The sequence below is a fragment of the Charadrius vociferus genome, unplaced genomic scaffold (genome assembly GCF_000708025.1).
Source record: "Charadrius vociferus isolate BGI_N301 unplaced genomic scaffold, ASM70802v2 scaffold150, whole genome shotgun sequence".
NCBI classification, from domain to species: Eukaryota; Metazoa; Chordata; class Aves; order Charadriiformes; family Charadriidae; genus Charadrius; species Charadrius vociferus.
Window position 1 is genome coordinate 304729 of NW_009646420.1, and position 9359 is coordinate 314087.

Genomic DNA, 9359 nt, shown 5'->3' on the forward strand with positions numbered 1-9359 from the left:
AAAGATGAAAATAGAAATTGAAAATGCAGATGCAACACCACTGAGTATTTCAAAATAGAGAGCAAGGGGTCATTCAAATCACTTTTTCTAATATTGCTGCTATCACTTTGAAGATGCAGTTACAAACACTTTCACTGACACCAAAGCCAGTGCAGAATCCCTGCTCAGATTAGCAAGTCCCGATACTCATCATCTTTACTCTATAGTCAGTTATTCCCTCAAACTGCTCTCATTCAGCTGATTATAAGGGGATGGATTGAAGGAACATAGGAGTAGGATGGATCAAGTTCTTCCTAAAGCAAATTCCTGCAGTCCAACAAATCAAATGCATCAGACCATGTTGAACTAGAGAATTATGCAGCAGAAGCAAATTCCTGTTTGCAGTTACTTCTTCAACTTCATTTGTCACTAGTGACAGCATATGAGAACAGAAGCCTTGGATTTTATTTCATTCTTTTCTCCACCTCCCTTTAGTCACTTTTCATTTGACTATTCAGAGTATTACACAAAGTAATCACACTTACAGAAAATAGTAAGTAAAGGCACAGTAAAACTCGGGTAGGTACAACTACTTCAGAACACCAGATTTATTGTATTTTAACTTTTATAAATTTTATAGTTTTTAGATTGACTTACACTGTCTGCATAGAAAAGTCCTGCCCCATTCAAGTAATCTTTTTAATATACATTTAAATAAATTAAGCAACACCTGGATACATGTAACCTTTGAAATATTAGAAGAATTCTGAGAGAGATGCTCCAGAAGTACAGGATAGCAATGGCTGATGTTTACAGAGATCCAGAAAGACGATAATTTAATTTTGCTTTTTTGCAAGCTGAAAGTAAAGGTGTTACATATTTCTGAAATCATGATCCCAAAAAGTCTGTGCGTGGCTAAATCTGAATTTCCCAGAGGTTCCAGCTGCTCTATTAAAATTATTCCCTATACAAGTACTTCACCTCTCTCCCACATCAGAGAGAATTTAACACACATTTTCAGCTGAAAACTAAGGATTCTGCAGGTTGTCCAAGGATATTAAGTTCCTTTCATGTATAATAAAATTAACTGTTATCCAAATAATTTGGGGATACAGTTATTCCAATAAGGAACCTAAACCATTTCTGTTATGATTCCTACTAAAGTAGTGCTTTATTACCAGTTACTAAAGAGAACACCCAGCAGAGGTGAAAGGCAAGCAGAGCAAGAAAGGCAAAAATTTAAACAGCAACTTTTCTGATTTTTCTGTACTCTGCAGATAATGAATGCTAACATGCAATTTTTCATTTCTTTGTTTCCAACAGACGGGACAGCTCTGCTCTGTGCTCTTCTGGTCTCCCCAGGAGATTTCTTTAAAATTTATCTAAATGAACAGTGAGGGCAAGAGATTCAGTAGTGTCTGCTATTGCTGAACCCTGTGAACACAGTGGCTTTTTCAACAGCTTTATCCAAAAAGCTCCTTCAAGTAAATGCATTAATTTGAGTGTCCTTACAACTGCTTTTCAACTAGAATATATCTGTAATATCAGAAGCTACACTGGAAGCAGAAGCAGTTTAGAAAAAGAAACGCAATAGCACCCACAACACTGTACTTCAGTAGTTACTTAAAATTTCTGGGCACTTTCCATGGTGAAACAGATGTAAACTCTCAAGTCCCTTCTGATGTTCCACGACTTCGGCATGGAGAAGTAACACATCTTGTCTCAAACTAAATGCAGTAACTTAAAAATTAAGAAATATTTGCTTGGGGATAATGAGTAATCACTTGCTCTGTTGAAAGTTATTCATACAGGACAAGTGATTGATTCAGCATCAACTTTTTTCAAAATAATTTCAAGTGCAGTAATATTCAAGTCAAGCCCTCACAACAACATACAGTGTAGTACATAAGAGCACATAGAAGCACGACAGAACAAAAACTGGCAGAAAATAAAGGGAAACTACAGTTTTTCTTGACATCCTACCAGCAGCTGCTATTTCTAACAGAGATATAAAGACCTATAAGCTACAAAGTCTAGTAAAGATAAACATGTTTCAGTAGTATTTTAGCAAGAAGATTATTTGCTGACTTCAGTTCTGGCACTGTATTTTCAGCACACTACAGGGGACTAGAAACAAGCCTCTTTCCTGCTTTAAACATTAGGATAACTTAGTGGCTTCACCAGCATTTGACAGCTGTAATGTTTTTGCCATCAGCTTCATAATGAACATACACAGTGCTCAATTCGGAACCAAATGCAGGAATGATTACAAGATGTATCAAATGTAAACTTAATGCAATCATTTAGTAATAATTGCTCCACTGAGTTATCTAAACCAATCTCATTTCTAAGAACACCCTTCCCCACAATATTTAGAGGCTCTCCTACCCACATATGTTTGTTTATCTGTCACCCCCTTCAGTTTATTAGAAACACATGGATGCACCTCACAGGATAAGTGTAACAAATTACTAGTGTTTACAAGGAGCAAGAGGCAATTTCTTTCCATCAGAAGCCTAGCAAACTACTTAGAGACATCAATTCAAGCAAGAGAGAAGAAAGATTAAGTGTATACATAAGTATTAACACTTGCTACAAGAAAGCCATTTTATCTTTTACCCTCTATTGAGATAAGAGGTATATAGTGGGGGGGAGGGGGGTTGAAACTAAAAAATACCCCCAAAAAATGCATGCACCCCAAAAAACCTTAGGATACTAAGCTGTGTTACAGCTTCCCAGAACAGCACAACTATGTTTATTCTGTACCTGCTAAAGTACAGAAGACAGCTTCCTAGTCATGAGGGAACAGTCTAAAGATGACAGCAATTACAAAACAATGGGAGTTCTACATGTTTCTTTGTATACAAGGCAACAAATTTAGCAGTAGCATACTAATTTTGTTTTACACATCTGAACATTAATCAGATAAACACTTTAGGTACGATATTTCTTTATTTAATAGTAATTGTCTCACTATCCCTCAGCTAAGTAGTCTTAATTAAACACGAACTGTACACTAAAACCCCTCTTTTAGCTACAGTAATTTGCTTCTCTGTTGCAATGATATCCAAAGCAAGTTGATGGAGTTCTTTTTGAATTAACATTACTACAGAGAAACTCCATCATATTTGAGCAGAAAGCTGCAGAAGTGTAGAGACAGATTTCTTTTCTCGAAATCGGCAGACTAAGACTGTGTTAGCTCATGTTTCATATTACACAAGAGAAAATAAACTGAAAGGTCAGTTGAACAGTTACAGCATTGCCCTTTTCCAAGGTAATCAGCAGAGCATGTAGCAAAGACATGAACACAAGCGTGACTGGAAAGACAGTAGCTGATAAAGAGGCTTTTGCGGCCAAAAGCATGTGGGACAAAATACCGCACTCTCAGTGCCCGTCGAGGAGTGTGGCATACTGCAGGCCTTACTTCAGTAACTCCAATTTATTACTTTAATTTGAAATTGTGTTCTTGTTTAACATTCAGGTTTTCATATTGCCAAAACACACTAGAATAGGTAATACTGAACATTAATCACATTCCCAGGTAAGCTGCAGGAACAATATTGTTAATAATTTGTTTGCAATAAGGACACAATACAGTCAAAAATTAATTCATCTGGTTTACTAATGCATTTTTACTTTAAGTACAAAAATTCTTCTTGTTATTCAGTACTATATAACTGGAAATCATAGGGTAGATCCCCCCCCATATTAAAAGTAGTTTACTTTTCCTCTTAGAAGAATGTATTTATTAGTGGAACCTTCCACAACGCTTTCTACTCATCTACAACATATGCTTAAAGCCACCTTAACCTGGAAACAACTCACTCAAATGTTTTCTTTACCAGAATTATTTTTAATGAAGCTGTAAATAAAAGCATACCAATTCCCATTTGATTTCACTGCGAGCTATTTTAACAGACTGTCTTCATATTAGCCGATATCAAGGTCTAGTGGGGAGAAAGAGTCAGTGATTCCCACAGCACTAGTATAAAGTTGGAATTGAAACACAAGCTAAAAGCAGTAGCTACACAACAGGTCTCAGAGGAAAAAAACCCACAGAATTTCTTAAAAAGAATTTATGACAAGGCTTTTGGTGGGCAAGTGTTATTACCTCTTGAAGGTCTTCAGGAACCTGGAAGTGTCAGTCAGTACCATTTCTAAAGCAACTGTGTGGCAAGAACCAGCCCACACACCTCCTATGGGCTGTAAAAGCTCTGTACATAGTGACAAGATAGTCTGGACTTCAGTAGCTTTTTAATTTAATTTTAGTTGTTTAAATAAAGCTATTTTGAATGCTGACGGGTTTTTTTTATTAGCTTGCCACAGCAGTGAACATAAGCAACCATCTGTTTCTTTTCAAATTTGGATTTCAAGTCTGCTGTATCAGTTTGGCTTCCACATTCTTAGTCATGCTGCAAGTAACATTAACTGGCATAAATGAAGTCCAACACAGTGTTAAGAAAGACTTGTCTTTCTAAGTAAACACCCCAGAAGTTAAGAATCAAATTTTTTAGTTGTCTACCACACAGGAAAAAGCTTTTCAGTCAGAATTCACTTCTGATTTTTTTTTTTTTTTTCAAATAAAACACCAGATATTCCTTACTACCCTAGCGACCCAACCCACGTTAGCAGGCACATATGTAATAACAATTGTTATTTGAATTTCCTAACAGTAAACTGCATGGCTGCTCTAGCTAAAACTCCATTGTTATTTTCTATAAGTCTTAATTCACCTCTTTTTAAAATACATTCCAAAAATTAAAAACAAAGTCTTGATTTAATGGATCAGATCAATGGCTTGTATATTCAAGAAGTTCACTATTTGAAAGTTATGTTAGAAAGTTAAATAAAAATCTTCTCTTCCCCGATAACCATCTAACAAACAAAAATCCCCCTTACTACAGGGCTGTTTCCTTGCCAAACTTTAAAGTTTTAAGTGATTTACTTTAAAGATTTAAGTAGATAGCCATCTTAAGAGGCTGCCAAAAAGGTGGCTAGAGGAAAGGTACCCACAGCAACACCCGGCTGCTTTACCACTGCAGCAAACCTTACTCCCTGTGGCAGTTTTCCTCTCATCTAGTGTGACCATAAAGCTACAGTATTCCACCTAGTTAAATAACTCTTTAAAGCTTATTAGTTTAGCCTCAATTTTAGGATATGCATGTACTCATACACCACCAAAAAAAAAAAGTGTGTGTTTTCCCTTTCTCATGCACATAAATATACTCCCAATGGAGGTTTCTTCCTGTCCTTTAGGTATTTGTCATGCACTTACAGAGTACCTCTCGGTATTTTGTGACAAAGAAAACTTCACAGTACTCCAGAAAAGAAAAGCATGTGTGAGATTTTTACATATAAAGAATAGATAGAAAAACAAGCATTAAACATGGGATCGGAAGGATTGTATACTTTTGCTTTTGTTGCTGACCACTGTGCCAGTTTTGATTAGCCTTCATTGGTTTGATCAAGCTTGGAGTGTTTTCTAATTAGGCTCAGTAGCTCTATGGGGTTATTCATATAGACTGCACATTCAACTTACCAAGCATGTCTGGTCTGCTAGCTGGGTTCCCTGTAACACCAATGAAGAAAAGCAGCCCTTTCAGAGGACTGTTTTAAGGAAGAAAACATTACCTCCAGTGACTGGAAAATAAGACCTGGAGGGATGTGGGGGTGGGGGAAAGAATACCCCTGAGCTATTCTACCTTCTACATTATCATACCAGCTTCAGGTGCCTTAGCAGAAACACCGCATTAGCTCCACAGCACAAGCTTGTCTAAATTTAATTCTTAACTGCTTTCACTGCAGACAGGACCAACACAGAAAGCCAACACTCTTAAACATTTATGCAGTCCACAATGCTAAGTGTTTATGATTTAGTATCAACACACTAGAAGTGTAATTAGATCCTGTGTACTTAAGAAATGTCTGTAACTAGTTCCAGGCAATCAAGTCTATTCCCACAGAATATGAGCAAGCAAAATGCATGTATTGTTGTTGACTGCTGCTGTGAGTAGTCATATATAACAGCTTACTTCATTTGTGGCCACACATTTTCAAGGTGCAGTCTAAAAGCTGCTCTTTTTCCAGATTTCAGTAAGAATGATATTAGTTGTTAACTAATTTGCACCATCATCTAAAAAAAGAGAAGTATAAACATCAAATTCTCAATGTTCTTATACTGCTATTCAAACCTATTTTGAAGATTTCAGATTTTATATAGTCCAGCTATTCTTCTGAAGCATTAAGCTACTGGATCTCCTTGGCATAATCTTTAATCTGAATAAAATAACAAATTTTTGGTATGCAGCAATTCATGTAAAGCACCTATCTGCAGAAAAGCATTACTCAGCAGTCGTTGGATTCATGCCACCCACATATCCATTTTCACATGATTTAAGATCATAAGTACATATGACATAGTGTGCAAGACACCTGACTTCTGATAGGATTGTGGCTGTATTTGATGTTAGTAGGGACAGCCCAATAATCATAGAAGTCACCATTACTTTGCAGCCTCCAAGCACGTTAAGTCTTGTCTATAATGCAACTTATCTGTCACAACATTAGAAAGCTTACAATTCAAGTTTTGAATTGGTATAACTAAAGAAAATTGTAAACAAAAGAGCAGAGAGTAATAAGTAATACTGCATTACTACACAAGACTCAAGTCAGCTACTATAAATGACTCAAGACTTAGCAAGACAGTGAAGCTTACATCAGAATTTTAAATATCTGAAATGATGGGGTAATTGGGACACACTTGCAACAATTCAGGGGGTGGGGGAGAAGGAGGAAGCAAAACCCACAAACTGAAAGCCTAGTATTGTCAGGGTTAGTCACCCTGATATGCTGCACACCCAAGTGCAACCATAGTCTTGCTCTTTCGTAGAAGGTACTACTGGGAAAGCTTCAGAGATCATGGAGTATTAACATTTAACTAATACTAGGAGTTAAGAAATACAAGGCGAACACACTATCTACTGGGTGGAGAAAACCCCTCTGTTTTTACAGTTTCATATTCATCTTGTCTGCTTAAGACCCTAGTAGATGTTCTAGAAGGTGCGTATAAAGTTAGAGAACTCCTTCATATCAAATTTTGACATAAGCTTTATTTACACAGAACTTCTTGTATAAAAAAAATATTACTAAGCATTGACTTACTTCAGATGGATAAACTTAAACAGCAAAAAGGCTAAGCAATATAGTAATGGACTACATGTTGGACAGCATTTCCCTTTTTAGTAATCTTCCACCCCCACTATGATATTCCTATAACTATTTAGTATGTTTTTTTCCCCTCTTTATAGAGGTATTTAGACAATTTACACTGGCTGACCTGCTTGAAAAGTGTTATTTTTGAAGTACTTGTCTGTACTTTAAAGTACAGAATAGAAAAAGCAGTGCACTATACTCTTAACTGAAACAAATATAAATATATATGATTAATCTACAAATCTGGGTGTTTACATTAGATGCATACGCGTAAAACATCCCTTCATTCTCCCCTCTCCCACCTGAAACACATACAACAAAACTTAAAAGTAGTATCTCTCTTACTGGAACTAAGCCTAGAAAAAAAGCCCACTACTAGCTCCAATCCTCAGCCTGGAGAGCTGCCAATGTAAAGCCTTCAAACTGAAGCCAAGCAGGGCAACAGGTTAGTCCCAGAGCTTCAGTCAGCACAGCCTCCTTATTTGAGGTCAACTTGATCCACACCAGCACAAGAGAATAACAAAAGAGGAAAACCATGAGCCAACAACTTTAGTTATTCACAGTTTGTCAGGAAATTAACCTCTTCGTTTATGAGCTATGCATCTAGAGTAAAACTAGTAAAGACTTCTGAGGCATCATGGAAGAAAAAAATATGGTTAGGTATGCAAAGAACTAAAATCTGAGGGTTTTTTTGTCACAATGTATTCATTACATCAGAGTAGCATGGGTACTTATTATTCCATCAATATATCTGTAAATTTTACATAATCCCCCCCAAAGAATCCATACTTAAACCTTTTCTTCTCCTGGACAGCCTGAACTTGCATTCAGCTTCTGCAAACCTACATATACATAGCAGGTATAGACATAATTTCCTATTCTTTTCCTTCTAACACACACAGTTTACACGCTGCCAGTTAGAAGCCTTTTCCAATTGTCATCTGAACTGGTAGAAGAGGAAAGATTTTAACTCAAACATATGCAAAAATTGACATAGGGATTGTCAACTAGACAGAAGAAAAGAATTTTCCCTTAGGACCAGGGCCCCAGAGAGGGTGCAGAATCTCTGTCCCTGTTTGAGACCCAAGAGAACAAAATCCCAAACGATACAGTCCCAGTTCAACACTGACCTGGTTCTGAGCAGGAGAGTGGGACACAAATAGCATTCACGGGTCCCCTCCAGCCAGAGTGGCTTGGTGAATATTTAGTACTTCACACCTACTGAAGCTAGCCAGTTCTGCTTAAGAAAAAACAAAGAACATGGCAGGACATACAAAAACAACAATGCAGATAATGACAGAAGTACTACAACCATTGCAAATGCCAAAGCACTCTAATATATCTTAGATTACTGACAACCACATTCACGTCCCCTAAGCTTGCATTCATTTTCTTTGTATGTGTATCTAGGCACACAGATAAAGGAATTCCACAGCACTAAAACAGATAAAAATATGGACAAAACATCTCAGTTGCTAGCTTGAAACAAGTTTTGCTATTGCTGCTGGCAATTCTTCCTCAAATAATTTATTAGCATAGAAGATTTTGCCATATAATTTAAAGTCAGTTAAAGTAGTTACTGACAAGTGAAAGTGAACTTTTATATCAATGTTACCTGTAAGAAGTTAGTTATAGTAACCACATGTTCACAATGAATTGATATACCTAGCTATTTCTATTTTATTTCCTTACATAAAAGTTATATAACTGCATAGCACACACTACAAATATGTCTGTTTATACACACATATAAAGTTTACATATATAAGGTATTGTTTCAGAGCATTCTGGAAATGTAGACCAATTTAATATTGACAAGACATTCCAGAGTTTTCAGCACCAAAGTATAAAACACTTTGGGTGGCGGATTTATGGATGCAAGATTGTATTCATACTGGACATTATCCAATGCTATAGATTTTTTTCCTTCATCTTTCTTAACCTGTTTAACCAAATACTACGGGTGCAATTTTTGAGTCTTTCTTCCTGGATAACTAATTAGAAGAAGAGACAATCCATATCCCCGAGTACTCTGCAACAGAGGGGGCCAACCTTCAGGCAAGGTAACGCTCCCACGTCCTCTCCCTGAACCGAAGCACAGAACTGCTGTTCAGTAGTGGTTTATCTCTACAGGAAAGGGACCCCTTGTTTTCCATCTCACCAAAATC